The sequence below is a fragment of the Callorhinus ursinus genome, unplaced genomic scaffold (assembly GCF_003265705.2).
Source record: "Callorhinus ursinus isolate GAN/ISIS: 27379988/994484 unplaced genomic scaffold, GSC_fseal_2.0 scaffold6, whole genome shotgun sequence".
Taxonomy (NCBI): Eukaryota; Metazoa; Chordata; class Mammalia; order Carnivora; family Otariidae; genus Callorhinus; species Callorhinus ursinus.
In genome coordinates, this window is record NW_027397068.1 from 65733997 (window position 1) to 65750724 (window position 16728).

Below are 16728 nucleotides of genomic sequence, written 5' to 3' on the forward strand. Positions count from 1 at the left end.
GCTCGATCCCAGGACCCTGGGATCATGACCTGAGTCGAAGGCAGAGGCTTAATGACTGAGCCACCCAGGCGCCCTATTTGCAGAATTTTTTTCAGCAAAGAGACTGTGTGCTATTTTGAATGCTCTCCACCCCCCCAGGCCTCCCTTCCCCCCACATTTTGCATTTTAGAAGACTCCTTTATCAGTAAACGAAATGGGCATGTATGCCCAGGGCTCCATTTGGTGAGGCTTTTTACACCTTGTTCAGTTCTCATGGCTGCTCATTTCTTCACGAGACTGCCCAGAGTCATCAGCTGAAAACACGTCCTTGAAATCTCAGAACACGGATAAATGCAACTCCTTGGCTCAGAAGTGAACATGGGTCTCCTCGAGTGCCCACAGGGCTTGCAGTATAAGTTCTAGGCCCCACACATTGAGGGACTATCACTCCAATGGTGATGGGCTTTCTGGTTCTTTTTCTTTGTTTCTAATGCTCAACAGTTGTGACTGATGAAACCAAAGTTGCTTTTCTTTTCTTTCCTTTTTTAAAAAAAGATTGTATTTTTAAGTAATCTCTACACCCAACATGGGGCTAGAACTCATAACCTGGAGATTAAGAGTCACACACTCTACCCACTGAGCCAGCCAGGTGCGCCACCACCCCTCCCAAAGTTGCTTTTCTATAACAAGTCCAACCCTGTTCTAAGAAGTCTGCTTTTGACGTTGAGAAATGGCTAGCAAAGTTATCAGGTAACCTGGAGAAGTGTTCACAGGTTCTAGTGTTTTTATATTGAACAGCTATAGTTCGTGGAAATGCAGTATTGGTCATTTATAACATCTTAAGACACACAGACAAGAATTTTCTTCTCAAATGTCTCTCACAGCATTCTCTCTGGTTCTGTACATATGGCCAGCTTTCTGTTATTGCTGCAATAGTTTCCGACTGGCTTTTCAGTTTTCAAGCTTTCAAACTCTGATTTTTCAATTTGCTTCCCAAAGTGTATACTTGATTTGATCTTTCCTCTGCTTAAAACCCTTCAGAGGTTTCTCACTAGTCACAGAACACATGCATATTCCATTGTGTGGCATTCAAAGCCCTTGTAATTTGATTCAGACTAATCTCCTCCTCTCATCCATGAAGCTCCTGGTCAAAGCCGTATTTAAATGGCACTTTCCCACTTCTTCACACTCATTTCCATCTCTAATGTGAACCTTTCTTTCTTCTTGTCCCATCTCTGTTAGGCCAGAAGTCAAGGTTCAGCTCAAATGTCAACCTCGACCAGCTGGGTTTTCCACCTAGCATACTCTCAAATGTTCATAGCGAACACATGGCACCTTTTCTGGGTACTTCCATTATGGAAATCACCATACAATGCCTTTCATGATGGTTGCAGGTAAACTTGTCTATGAATTTTATTAATTTTATAGTTTAGAGTAATTTAATGGAATTATTTATTAATGGATATATTCACTCACTCAACAAGTTTTATTAAATGTTGATCATGTACTGACTTCTATGGTAGCTGTAGCGATCAGACGTCTTATCTGTGGTCAAGTTGCTGATAAACTAATGAGGATGATAAATGTAGAGACAATTAAAAAACAATGGAATAAGAATTGTCACAGAGAAGAGACTACTAGGAAAACATGATGGAGGGCCCCCATCTATGAATGCAGAGGTCCAAAGGGTTTAATGGACAGAGGATTTAGGCAGGCAAAGAAGGGCAGGGGAGGCTGTGAAGCGAAGCCGGGTCTTGTTCCCTGATACTCCCTACATTTCTAGGACAGTTCTTTCCACAGAATAACTGCTCGATAATTTATAGAGCCAAACTGTTGAATTAAGCAAATGAGGGTGGTTGTTAAGAATCAGAGAAATGACTTTAATATTGCCAATTGCTAGCATTTTTTGAGCATAGAGCACCAGACCTTGCTGAAAGCCTTAGGTGGAAGATCTTGTTGCATCCTTATACCAACCATAAGAGACTGGTACTGATATTTCTCTAATCTCTCGGATAAAGAAACTAAGAGTGAGAGAGGGCAGGTGGCTTGCCCACGATCACACAGCCAGTAATAATTCAGTAATGGAGGATTAGGGATTCTGTATTACAAGTTGGACTCTGGAGCTCAAGTTTTACCCACTATAGCATGCAGAAAAATTGACTGGATGTCTTCTATCAGTGATCGATTTACTTGGCAGTTGGTTTGTTAATTCCTTGTAATACTTTTATAGTTAGTTGTGACAATGCTTTAATCTTAGATTATGTCCCCAGACTGCTTCTTTTAGTTTTATGGGAAATAGCTATTTTTGTGATGCTTGCTAAAAGCACTTTCCAACATTTTTTTCTCATTAAGTAGGGAGATGGTTTTCCCTTCTAACATCAGAAGGCGCCATTGAACAAAATCCTACAAAGAATTCCTGATAGCAACCTAATGCTTTTTTCTCTGTATGTGAAACCTACCCAATGGTTTTAAATCTGGACAGAATTATGGTGCTCATTTAGTCCAACCCTCTCTTTACACAGAAAAAAAAATCATGAAATCAGTATTTGAAACCCAGGCAGGGCCATAAGCACGATGTATTCCTACCACTTTATTTTCCAAGCAAAGTGATTAAAATCTAGAGAGGTGAAGTGGCTTCCCCAATATATGTCAGCTAGCGTGAGCACAGCAGGATAAGAACACATGTCGCCTCCAGCCGTGACTTCATCCTTAACACATGGAGGTATGACCAACCCCTGTTCACTGAGGACATAGAGGCCATGCTGTCCTCACTGTCATGGTGCTAGCATAGAAAGTGGAAGCCCAAGCCGAGTGGGATGAAGGAATGCCTGATGCTGTGATTGCGGAACAGTAACGATGGTGGAAGTGAACGTCAGGCCATCCGTCTGTTTAACTGGCGTATGGTCCGAGTGAGAATTTGTAACCTTGGTTGGCCACTTCGGTTTTAAGACTCTAGTGGAAACGTATTTCCTGTACTTACATTTTGATCATTCTCTTTCAGTTCTAATAACTATATCTTATTTATTTTGTGACTGAAGATTTCTTTTCTTGTTTTTCTTCTTCCTGTGTCCAGGGCTTTAAGGTTAGGAATTAGTAGATTTCTGTGGAGACTTACACCGATTCCTTTCAGATTTCTAAGTTGGTTGGGTGCTATTTTTGTTTCACGATTACCAATGTGAAAATGGAACTTGATTTATTTCATAATAGATATTTCATCTTAGTATTGGTGAAATTAAAAAAAAAATTCAATCTTTGCTTGACCCAGCAGCCAGGTTACAATAGATTTTTTTTTTTTAAACATGGTCCCAACATTGAAAAACATGTGTCTTCTTTGAAGCTAATTAGTGAACCCAACGTTGGTTATATACTGTTTACTATTAAATTTTTCCCCTTGTAGTTTAATATTGTTCCAGGAAATGAAATGTAAGTTTAATAAGAATGGCAATTGGTGGAACCATATGTCCTAAGTATAATTCTTGTTCCTGATAAATGTGTTACAGAAGGGCACGCGTGGCTGATGGGTTATAACTGTACTGATCCAAGATCATGTGACACCATTTATTCTGTAGAAATTTATCTTGATCAGGATAGGATTTATAATTACACAAACCTATAATTTTTTTTTTCACTTTTAACTCTTTCAGTGTTATGGAACTCTTAATGAATTTTAACAGCTCTTTAGCTGTTCGAATTGCCAGTGAAAATATATATAAAGGAAGTACTAATCTTGTAATTCACAACACTGTAAAGAGAATCATGTAGAAATTAAATCTGCTTTTATTAACACTTTATGGTATTTATATGTATGCAAGGAAAATAATTCGAGAAGCTACCTTCTTTTCTGTTTTGTGAGGAATCGTAGACCAAAATGTATTTACTTCTGGTTGTGAAAGTGCTATCAATATGCTCTCAGCAAAATGATTTCCACTACAAAGTTGAAAACAAAATTAGGGCAGTGATATTGTGAGAGGCGGTTGCCCTGCATTCTGGGCGCTGGGGCTCCTTGCGGACAAGGGATGTTGTACCCAGGGAGGATGATTAGCTCAGTGGTGGCTTTTTCTAAGTCAGAATTGCTCCTTGGAAGATGATCATTTTAATCTTCTCAGAGTCTAGGCCCAAACTTTCTAATTGGATCTACAGGAAAGAGAGGCAGCAGGGGGACAGAAAGTGAGAAAGATCAATTAAAGCCACATGCCTCACGGTGCTTTGCTAGATAGTACTTGACTGTGAATGACCTAAGCTGTGTGAGTCAGAAGGTACATTAGTCTTTTAACCTCCTAGGTAATTTTAGTAAATGGGTGAACATTAATTTCATGTGATATCCCGTTGGCCCAAGACATAATGCACCTACAAATTGCCTAATTTTGTCCAAAACAGACTTTTGTCTCTTGACGAGAAAAGCACGGTGAATCCCGTTATGATTAATGGTCCCCACTGTCCTGAACTCAACTCTGTAATTGCTGCCGGATTTGTGTATCTCTGTTGTCTTCTCTTAAAAGCATCATATATGGCATTGCCAAATGAATTATAGGATGCCCAGGTAACTTTCAGTTTCAGATAAATAACAAAAAATTTTGAGTGTAACTATGTCCTGTGCAATATTGCCCTAAAAAATTCTTTGTTATTTATCTGAAATTCAATTTAACTGGGGTGTCTTGCATTTTTATTGGTTAAATCTGGCAGGACTAGCCATGTTGCCTCACTGTTTACTGTGTTTCATTTTTGAAGCCTGAAGTTTATTTATTTATTTATTTTTATGGCTGCCCCTTCTAGCAAGTACACAGATGTCTGCCTGTCTTTTCCTATCAGGAAACGAGGCAGGCCAGGATAGAACTCACACACTTACTTTTGTCCCTGTCATTCATTGTAATTAAGGACGTAGGTTTAGAGTAAACACAGAATGATATGTCTGTTCATTCTGTTACCTGGAAAGACAGACAAAAGACAAGGGCAGATATTACAATGTAATATTACAAAATTACAATTCTGCATGAGGAGAAAATTGAGAAGTAGGATCGGGTTAAAAGAGCTACTAGTTAGGTAACTTTTGTTGAGTGAGAAACATGGTGAGTGCTATAGAGACGACACTTGGTTGTCTTGCTGGTGGGGGGCATTCTCTTGTATTTTTGTAGCGTTATCAGATTTCAGAAAATAGTAGTTTAGAAAAATAATTCTCTGACGTGCTTTCTAGAGTGTGAAAGATTTAGAAGAAAAAGCAGGACTCCTCTCTAGATAACATGTTAAGCAGATCTACATTTCTCCTCCTCCACCTCTTTGGTTTGGGGGTGGCCGAGTTGATAGCAGAGAACTTGAGCTTGGCCATGGTGGCTTGGAAGACTAGCGAGCTACGTGGGGGCTTGTGGGGATGGTATGTGGCATGGGGGATCTCCAATGCATGGATTCAAGGGGGATTGCAAAAAAAAAAAAAAAAAAAAATCAAGGCTATGGGATGAAAAAGGAGATGCACTGGAGTCAGTGGGATAAGGAAATGCTCCAATAATCTTCTGACTATACGTCTGATAACCGTATGTGTGTAATTTTCTGGGGGGAAAGTCTCTAAAGGCTTATGAGTGAGACCACAGGGAATGGAGTGTGAGTGAGAATTTCCAGCTCCTTGGAAATATTTCCTTTTACTTCCTCCCAACCCAGGGACTTTGAAGAACTCCCAGAGTCATACTCCAAGACATAGCTGGGAGGTAAGAGTTGGAGCAGGCTGGATGGGTTTTTCTCTAGGGTTCTCAGCTGCTTAAGAAACTTGTTGCTTTAGCTGGTGGCAGCCGAGGCCACTGGCTAACAGCTGAGTGATTTTGTCCCAACTGGATGTGAGCCAGGCTTGAGCAGAGAACTGGGGATGGAAAGGCAGTGAATCAAAGGTTGGTCTGTTCGATTTTTTTGCTTTTGGCTTCATAGCATGCTTATACCTAGCAGAACTATAGCTGAAGAATCAGGAAAAGTATTTCAGAGCTAAATATAAAAAGTTATAAATATCACTTCTAAGGGTAATAAAGATACATAATGTTGATTCCCCTCTGACCAAGGCCAAGTCTTAGATGAGGATGGAGTAAAGTGGGATAGAGACTGGAAATCGGAGTCCTTATTCCCAGAGATTTCAGGTTGCTTCTGACTTTGCTGTCTAGACAAAACCACCAGAGGATACTGTCTAGAAACTGGAGGAAGCACTGGAAGCTGCTGTCCAGAGGTGAGAAGAAACTACAGACGCCGAGCAACATCAGGCCAACCCTGTGCTGGGAAGCCTGAGACCTTGACGTTGTCCCAGGGAGTAACAGTGGAGCTGTTCGCCCCCCACCCTCCCCATTTCACAGCGTTTATTCATTCCATTTCCAAGATCAGATCATTTCAGAAATCACCTGAAAATTTCTCTCAAATAATATACCTCTAATGTACAGCATGTTTTGATTATACACATGAACCAAGCCCTTTAAAAATAAATTCTGCTCCATCTTGAGCAGAATTTGTGCGTGTGTCCGTTCTAGAGAGTTGCCGTGACCATAGAACTCCAGGCCTCCCTTCCTCAGCTGCGTGTGTGGGAGGTCAGCACTTCCAACGTTGCACGCGGGCCACTGTGGTGGTGAGGCAACAGGGCAGGCCTTTGCTAACCTGTCTGTCATCCCTGGTTTCGGTCTTCAAGGGTGTCATGATGTTCCAGAGGGCGCAGGATGGCTGTAGACCCAGTTTATTCGTTCATTCATTCGTTCGTTGGTTCATTCGACAAATATTTATTGACCATCTACTGTATGTCAGGCACTGTTCTAGGCACAGTGAGTAGACGAGTGACCACATCAGACAAATCAGCAGAGGTTCCGTTGTGAAGGTGAGATTTAAGCAACGATTTGAAATAAGGAAGGGAGTGGTACCATGAGGATATCCCAGTGAAAAGCATTTCAGCCTGAGGTCACAGCAGTGAAAATGCCCTGAGGCAGGAGCATACCTGGTGTGTGTTAAACAGAGAGGACAGGAAGACTGGAGTTAAGAGGTTGGAGGTGAATAGAGAGGAGGCTGGGGGTTGGAGTGTGTAAGGCCTCTGTAGGCCATTGTCCGCACTCTGGCTTTTACTCTGAATGAGCTGGAGATCCAGTAGAGGGTTTGAAAAGAGGAATACCTTCTGAATTTTTATTGTGAAAGTTTGCAAACCTTTTCACAGAAATGGAATAATATGACTCTTCATGTGTTCAATACCTAGCTTTCTCAATTATATTTCACTTGTAAATATTTCTGTATGCATTTCTAAAGGATGACGACTTTTAAAAAAAAAAACACAACCATACTAATTACTTGTTTAAAATTAACATTATTTCTTTAAATGTCAAGAATTTGAATTGCTAGGTACTTTGAAGGTGGAGCAGATGGGATTTTCTGATAGTTTTCATGTAGCATGTGAGAGAGGAGTCAAGGATTGCATAGTTAAAAAAAAAGGATTACATAGTTATTTAAAATAGGTTTTAAAGATTCACATCAGGGCGCCTGGGTGGCTCAGTCATTGGGCGTCTGCCTTCGGCTCAGGTCATGGTCCCAGGGTCCTGGGATCGAGCCCCATATCGGGCTCCCTGCTCTGCAGGAAGCCTGCTTCTCCCTCTCCCACTCCCCCTGCTTGTGTTCCCTCTCTCGCTGTGTCTCTGTCAAATAAATAAAAATCTTAAAAAATATATAAAGATTCACATCAGCATCTGGACTCAGGATCTTTATATATTTATTTTTTTCAGAAACATTATCTAGTGTCATCAATTCTTCAGCTACAGAAAATATTGTTATTCCTATTTTCAAAGGGGGAAAAGTGGCACAGAGTGACTTACATTATTGAGTAACTTTTTCTAAAATCCCTTAGATAGCAGTTTAGAAAATTCTGGCAAACTGGAAGTGACTTAGCCAAACTTGAAATTTCCTTTGCTTTATTATCTCTTCTTCTCATGAAGTTTGGGTAGGCAGTTGAACACATATCAGGGCTGATTTATTAACCTCTTAAGGTATTTCTAGTTATTTTAAGGATATCATGACACAGTTCCATATAATTCACTTAATTGAATTCAGTTTATTTATTTACTTTATTTTTTAGAGATTTTATTTATTTGACAGAGAGAGCGCACGTGCACGTGCATAAGCGGGGGGAGCAGCAGAGGGAGAGGGAGAAGCAGATTCTCTGCTGAGCAAGGAGCCCCACTTGGGGCTTGATCCCAGGACCCCAGGATTATGACCCAAGCCAAAGGCAGACGCTTAACCGACTGAACCACCCAGGCGCCCCTGAATTCAATTTAAATACATTCGAAAGATTTTTTTGGCTGCCTCCTATATATTAGATGTTGCTCACAAGGATTCCGCAGTCTAACAGGCAGACAACCTGTGTAACCATTTATTGCAATGCAGGGTGAAGAGGGTTGAAAAGATGTGGGCACATTGTATAGAGGTAGCAGAGTGGAGAAGCTGAGTCTGACTGCTCTTAGGATTTCTCTAGGCTCACAGGGCTGGGCAAGGGTATTCTTGGCAGGAAACAATATGAGCAACGGCCTGAGGCGAGCGAAGGTATGGCAGGTTGGGGAGTAACTGGCACATAATTGGTTGCCGGAAGATGGGCAAAGGAGCAGCAGGAGATGAGTCAGGAGAAGGAGGCTGAGGTGTTCCAGAGGGTTCTAGGTACTTTGACTGTAAGCATCTTTGCTGCCAGCATTTTTGCTGCAAACATTTTTAGGGCATAATTGGTTGTAAAGTAATTTTGCCATAAAGGATAAAAAAAAAATGGATTGACAGTTGGGTTTGTTTGACAGTTTGGTTTCCTTTCTCTTTTGACACAGTGCTCCCATTTTTGTTTAAAGATTTTATTTATTTATTTGAGAGAGAGAGGGGGGTGGGTGAAGAGGCAGAAGGAGAGGGAGAAGCAGACTCCCTGCTGGGCAGGAAGCCCAACGTGGGTGGGTTTCAATCCCAGGACTCCAGGATCGTAACCTGAGCCCAAGGCAGATGCTTAACCAACTGAGCCACCCAGGCGCCCCAGTGCTCCCATTTTTTATTATATAAGTCTTAACCCTCATAATAGTCTATATAGTGGTACAGAGTTTTCTTTTTTTAATTAGCAAATAGTAAATCATTTATTATTATTGGAAAGTATAAATGCCACATGAGGACTTAAAAAAAGCAAGCATCTTCCACCTTTGGTTATTCTCTGGCTCAACTTTAGATAAATTTTGTTTAAATATATCAGCTTACTATTTAATTTAATTTAATTTTTTAAAATAATTTTTATTGTTATGTTAATCACCATACATTACATCATTAGTTTTTGATGTAGTGTTCCACGATTCATTGTTTGCACATATCACCCAGTGCTCCACGCAGAATGTGCCCTCTTTAATACCCATCACCAGGCTAACCCAGCCTCCCACCCCCCCTCCCCTCTAGAACCCTCAGTTTGTTTTTCAGAGTCCATCGTCTCTCATGGTTTGTCTCCTCCTCCGACTTACTCCCCTTCATTCTTCCCCTCCTGCTATCTTCTTCTTCTTTTTTTTTCTTAACATATATTGCATTATTTGTTTCAGAAGTACAGATCCATGATTCATCAGTCTTGTACAATTCACAGTGCTCACCATAGCACATACCCTCCCCAATGTCCATCACCCAGCCACCCAATCCCTCCCACCCCCCACCACTCCAGCAACCCTCAGTTTCTTTCCTGAGATTAAGAATTCCTCATATCAGTGAGGTCATATGATACATGTCTTTCTCTGATTGACTTATTTCACTCAGCATAACACCCTCCAGTTCCATCCACGTCGTTGCAAATGGCAAGATCTCATTCCTTTTGATGGCTGCATAATATTCCATTGTGTATATATACCACTTCTTCTTTAGCCATTCATCTGTCGATGGACATCTTGGCTCTTTCCACAGTTTGAATATTGTGGACATTGCTGCTTTAAACGTTGGGGTGCACGTACCCCTTTGGATCCCTACATTTGTATCTTTGTGGTAAATACCCAGTAGTGCAATTGCTGGATCGTATGGTAGCTCTATTTTCAACTGTTTGAGGAAACTCCATACTGTTTTCCAGAGGGGTTGCACCAGCTTGCATTCCCACCAACAGTGTAGGAGGGTTCCCCTTTCTCCACATCCCCACCAACATCTGTCGTTTCCTGACTTGTTAATTTTAGTCATTCTGACTGGTGTGAGATGGTATCTCATTGAGGTTTTGATTTGGATTTCCCTGATGCCGAGCGATGTTGAGCACTTTTTCTTGTGTCTGTTGGCCATTTGGATGTCTTCTTTGGAAAAATGTCTGTTCATGCCTTCTGCCCATTTCTTGATTGGATTATTTGTTCTTTGGGTGTTGAGTTTGAGAAGTTCTTTATAGATTTTGGATGCTAGCCCTTTATCTGATATGTCATTTGCAAATATCTTCTCCCATTCTGTCAGTTGCCTTTGGGTTTTGTGGACTGTTTCTTTTGCTGTGCAAAAGCTTTTTATCTTGATGAAATCCCAATAGTTCATTTTTGCCCTTGCTTCCCTTGCCTTTGGCGATGTTTCTAGGAAGAAGTTGCTGTGGCTGAGGTCAAAGAGGTTCCTGCCTGTGTTCTCCTTTAGGATTTTGATGGACTCCTGTCTCATGTTTAGGTCTTTCAACCATGTGGAGTCTATTTTTGTGTGTGGGGTAAGGACATTTCCTCACACCAGTTTCATTCTTCTGCATGTGGCTGTCCAATTTTCCCAACACCATTTGTTGAAGAGACTGTCTTTTTTCCACTGGACATTCTTGCCTGCTTTGTCAAAGATGAGTTGACCATAGAGTTGAGGGTCCATTTCTGGGCTCTCTATTCTGTTCCATTGATCGATGTGTCTGTTTTTGTGCCAGTACCATACTGTCTTGATGATGACAGCTTTGTAATAGAGCTGGAAATCCGGAATTGTGATGCCGCCAGCTTTGCTTTTCTTTTTCAACATTCCTCTGGCTATTCGGGGTCTCTTCTGGTTCCATACAAATTTTAGGATTATTTGTTCCATTTCTTTGAAAAAGGTGGATGGTATTTTGATGGGGATTGCATTGAATGTGCAGATTGCTCTAGGTAGCACTGACATCTTCACAATGTTTGTTCTTCCAATCCATGAGCATGGAACGTTTTTCCATTTCTTTGTGTCTTCTTCAATTTCTTTCATGAGTATTTTATAGTTTTCTGAGTACAGATCCTTTGCCTCTTTGGTTAAATTTATTCCTAGGTAGCTTATGGTTTTGGGTGCAATTGTAAATGGGATCGACTCCTTGATTTGTCTCTCTTCTGTCTTGTTGTTGGTGTATAGGAATGCCACTGATTTCTGTGCATTGATTTTATATCCTGCTACTTTACTGAATTCCTGTATGAGTTCTAGCAGTTTTAGGGTGGAGTCTTTTGGGTTTTCCACATACAGTATCATATCATCTGCAAAGAGTGAGAGTTTGACTTCCTCTTTGCCGATTTGGATGCCTTTGATTTCTTTTTGTTGTCTGATTGCTGTGGCTAGGACTTCTAATACTATGTTGAATAGCAGTGGTGATAATGGACATCCCTGCCGCATTCCTGACCTTAGGGGAAAAGCTCTCAGCCTTTCCTCATTGAGAATGATATTCGCTGTAGGTTTTTCATAGATGGCTTTTACGATATTGAGGTATGTACCCTCTATTCCTATACTCTGAAGAGTTTTGATCAAGAAAGGATGCTGTACTTTGTCAAATGCTTTTTCTGCATCTGTAGAGAGGACCATATGATTCTTGTTCTTTCTTTTCTTAATGTATTGTATCATGTTGATTGATTTGCGGATGTTGAACCAGCCTTGCAGCCCAGGGATAAATCCCACTTGGTCATGGTGAAGAATCCTTTTAATGTACTGTTGGATCCTATTGGCTAGTATTTTGGTGAGAATTTTTGCATCCATGTTCATCAAGGATACTGGTCTGTAATTCTCCTTTTTGATGGGGTCTTTGTCTGGTTTTGGGATCAAGGTAATGGTGGCCTCATAAAATGAGTTTGGAAGTTTTCCTTCCATTTCTATTTTTTGGAACCGTTTCAGGAGAATAGGTATTAATTCTTTAAATGTCTGATAGAATTCCCCTGGGAAGCCATCTGGCCCTGGGCTTTTGTTTGTTGGGAGATTTTTGATGACTGCTTCAATTTCCTTAGTGGTTATAGGTCTGTTCAGGTTTTCTCTTTCTTCCTGGTTCAATTTTGGTAGTTGATACATCTCTAGGAATGCACCCATTTCTTCCAGGTTATCTAATTTGCTGGCATAGAGTTGCTCATAATATGTTCTTATAATTGTTTGTATTTCTTTGGTGTTGGTTGTGATCTCTACTCTTTCATTCATGATTTTGTTGATTTGGGTCATTTCTCTTTTCTTTTTGATAAGTCTGGCCAGGGGTTTAGCAATCTTGTTCATTCTTTCAAAGAACCAGCTCCTCGTTTCGTGGATCTGTTCTACTGTTCTTTTGGTTTCTGTTTCATTGATTTCTGCTCTGATCTTTATTATTTGTCTTCTCCTGCTGGATTTAGGCTTTATTTGCTGTTCTTTCTCCAGCTCCTTTAGGTGTAGGGTTAGGTTGTGTATTTGAGACCTTTCTTGTTTCTTGAGAAAGGCTTATATTGCTATATACTTTCCTCTCAGGACTGCCTCTGCTGTATCCCAAAGATTTTGAACAGTTGTGTTTTCATTTTCATTGGTTTCCAAGAATTTTTTTAATTCTTCCTTAATTTCTTGGTTGACCCATTCATTCTTTAGTAGGATGCTCTTTAGCCTCCATGTATTTGAGTCCTTTCCGACTTTCCTCTTGTGATTGAGTTCTAGTTTCAAAGCATTGTGCTCTGAAAATATGCAGGGAGTGATCCCAGTCTTTTGGTACCGGTTGAGACCTGTTTTGTGACCTAGGATGTGATCAGTTCTGGAGAATGTTCCATGGGCACTAGAGAAGAATGTGTATTCTGTTGCTTTGGGATGGAATGTTCTGACTATGTCTGTAAAGTCCATTTGGTCCAGTGTTTCATTTAAAGTCTTTATTTCCTTGTTGATCTTTTGCTTAGATGATCTGTCCATTTCATTCAGGGGGGTGTTAAAATCCCCCACTATGATTGTATTGTTGTCAATGTGTTTCTTTGCTTTTGTTATTAATTGCCTTATATAATTGGCTGCTCCCATGTTAGGGGCATAGATATTTACATTTGTTAGATCTTCTTGTTGGATAGACCCTTTAAGTAGGATATAGTGTCCTTCTTCATCTCTTATTACAGTCTTTGTTTTAAAATCTAATTTGTCTGATATAAGGATTGCCACCCCAGCTTTCTTTTGGTATCCATTAGCATGGTAAATGGTTTTCCACCCCCTCACTTTCAATCTGGTGGTGTCTTTGGGTCTAAAATGGGTCTCTTGCAGACAGCATATCGATGGGTCTTGTTTTTTAATCCAATCTGATAGCCTGTGTCTTTTGATTGGGGCATTGAGCCTATTTACATTCAGGGTAACTATTGAAAGGTATGAATTTAGTGCCATTGTATTGCCTGTAATACTGTATATTGTCTGTGTTCCTTTCTGATCTATGCTGCCTTTAGGCTCTCTCTTTGCTTAGAGGACCTCTTTCAATATTTTTTGTAGGGCTGGTTTTGTGTTTGCAAATTCCTTTAGTTTTTGTTTGTCCTGGAAGCTTTTTATCTCTCCTTCTATTTTCAATGATAGCCTAACTGGACGTAGTATTCTTGGCTGCATATTTTTCTCATTTAGTGCTCTGAAGATATCATGCCAGTCCTTTCTGGCCTGCCATGTCTCTGTGGATAGGTCTGTTGCCAGTCTAATGTTTCTACCATTGTAGGTTACATATCTCTTCTCCCGAGCTGCTTTCAGGATTTTCTCTTTGTCTCTGAGACTCGTAAGTTTTACTATTAGATCTCGGGGTGTTGACCTATTATTATTGATTTTGAGAGGGGTTCTCTGTGCCTCCTGGATTTTGATGCCTGTTTCCTTCCCCATATTAGGGAAGTTCTCTGCTATTATTTGCTCCAATATACCTTCTGCCCCTCTCTTTCTTCTTCTTCTGGGATCCCAATTATTCTAATGTTGTTTCGTCTTATCGTGTCGCTTATCTCTCGAATTCTGCCCTCGTGATCCTGTAGTTGTTTATCTCTCGTTTTCTCAGCCTCTTTATTTTCCATCATTTGGTCTTCTATATCGCTGATTCTGCCTTCTGCCTCATTTATCCTAGCAGTTAGTGCCCCCATTTTTGATTGCACCTCATTAATAGCCTTTTTGATTTCGACTTAGTTAGATTTTAGTTCTTTTATTTCTCCAGAAAGGGTTTCTCTAATAACTTCCACGCTTTTTTAAGCCCAGCTGGTATCTTTAAAGTCATGATTCTGAACTCTAGGTCCGACATCGTACTAATGTCCGTATTGAGTAGGTCCCTGGCAGACGGTACTACCTCTTGTTCTTTTTGCTGAGGTGATTTTTTTCGTCTTGTCATTTTGTCCAGAGGAGAACAGATGAATGAGAGAATAGAATGCTAACAGGTTAACATCGTCTTCAGCAAATATCCTCTATACAAATCAGAAAAGACCTGAAACCAGGGGAAAAGAAAAGGAAAGAAAGAAGAGAAAAAAAAAGGAAAAAGAAAAAGATAAAAGCAAACAAAAACAGAACAACAACAAAAAAAAACAGAATATGATCAAATATGATCAGGCTAGTGCATAGATCAGTGCCACACACTAGCTTTTGGGCATATTTTGGTCTGTTAGAAGAAAGTGCCTGCTAAAATTTTAAAGGAAGATAGACTTATATATGTACAAAATCAGGGTTGATACAATGAAGGGATGGCAGATGACTGTAAAGATGAAAATTATAAACGATTTTATAAAAGGAATTGATAAGATAAGAAGTTGTTTTTAAAAAGAAAGAAGAAGATTTAAAAAGAAAAAGAAAAAAGAAAAAAAGGAAAAAAAATGGGAGAGAATGTGATCAGGCAGGAGAGTAGAACAAAGCCATACACTAGTGATTTAGGGTATATTTTGATTTGTTAGAGGAAATTGTATCTCAAAATTTTAAAGAGAGAACAACTTATGTATATATGCCAAAAATAAGGGTAACTACTATGAAGGGATAAAAATATGACTCTAAAAATGAAAAATAAAAAATGTTTTTTTTTAAAAAAGGGATTGATAAGATGTTGTTTGAACAAGGGAAAAAGAAAAATTCAAAAAAAACCAGTTAAAAAAATTAACTTTGAAAAACTAATGAATTATGGTAAAAAAGCCATGAATTCTATGTGCAGTATTCCCCTAGCGCTGGAGTTCTCCCGTTCTCCTTGATCGGTAAACTTGGTCTTGGCTTGCTGGCTGTTTGTGCTGATCTTCTGGGGGAGGGGCCTGTTGCCGTGGTTCCCAAATGTCTTTGCCGGAGGCGGAATTGCCCTGCCCTTGTCGGTCAGGGCTAAGCAAGCTGCTCGGTTTTGCTCTCAGGAGCTTTTGTTCCCTGCAAGCTCTTGGTACAGCTTTGGAGGACCAGGGTGAAAATGGTGGCCTCCCAATCTCCACTCGGAGGAGCTGAGAACTCGGGGCCCCGCTCCTCAGTTGCCCCCAGAGAAAAGCAGTCACTCCCGTCTCCCTGGTCTCTGGCCGCACTCCGTGCTCACCCGGCCTGTGACCGAGCGGTTCTATCTCTGGCGCCCGACCCCGTGTGGAGTCTCCAAACCCAGCAGATCCCTGCGGTGCGCTCCCGCGCCGCTCCTCCCGGGGGAGGAAGGGGAGTCTCCCCGGATCTGCCGCTTGTTGTGTCCCTGCTGGAGGAGCCGTGGCCCGACTGGGCCGCGGATCACAGTTTATGGCAACCCCGAGCTGAGAGCCCGCGCCTCGGCTCCGTCTCTGCAGCCGGCTTCCCCGCTCCGATACCTGGGATCTCTGCCTCACTCAGGCACCCCCGGTCTTTCTGTGACCCCGAGGGTCCTGAGACCGCACTATCCCGCGAGGGTTCCACCCCCCGCTTAGCCACTGGAGCGACGTCCCTCAGCGGAGCCCACTTCTAAAAGGTCCAATTTTGTGCTCCGCGGCTCTAGCACTTGCCGGAAGCGGCCGACGGAGGCCCCCTCCCCCGCCGTCTATCCTCCCGAATACCGCCTCGGATTCACTTCTCCACACCTCCTACCTTCCAGTGAGTGGTCGCTTCTCTGTTCAGAGTGTTGTTACTCTTCTTATCTTTGACCTCCTGTTGAGTTCATAGGTGTTCAGAATGATTTGATCCCTATTCAGCTGAATTCCTGAGACCAGACGAAATCCAGGTCTCCTACTCCTCCGCCACCTTGCTGCGCTCCCCAGAGTTTTGAACACACATTTCCCATAGAATTTTGGAATATCTTATCAATGAACATGTGACATATATCAAGAATAAATAGCAGTGTAGGCTTTCGCAATGCAATAATAAAGCTGTACAAATATGCATCCTTTTATTGGGAAACTGATGCCTCTTATAGGAAGGGGGAAATTTTAGCAAAAAAAGAAAAAGTGCAATGAGGAGACGAATCAACAAGCAACAAAGAAAAAAAAAACTCTTTAAACCACTTTGAAGACAGGTGCTTAGATGCAATCCACAAAATAAAATCAGTTATTTGCACAGTGTTGGCATAAATCTCCACTATATATTTTGAGCATAATCAAATATTTTGTATTTGCAATAAAGTCTTTTTAATTCGCTCTTCTGATTTTTGTGATTTTATCTTTTACAACTAATTGCCTCATGGGCGAT

At 41.0% G+C, this 16728-nt stretch overlaps 1 protein-coding gene across 6 annotated transcripts in view; it reads left to right on the top strand.

Annotated features, from left to right (window-relative positions):
* The window catches only part of ESR1 (estrogen receptor 1), a 393382-nt gene that overhangs the window by 126977 nt on the left and 249677 nt on the right, over positions 1-16728 (top strand). The window lies entirely within an intron of this gene.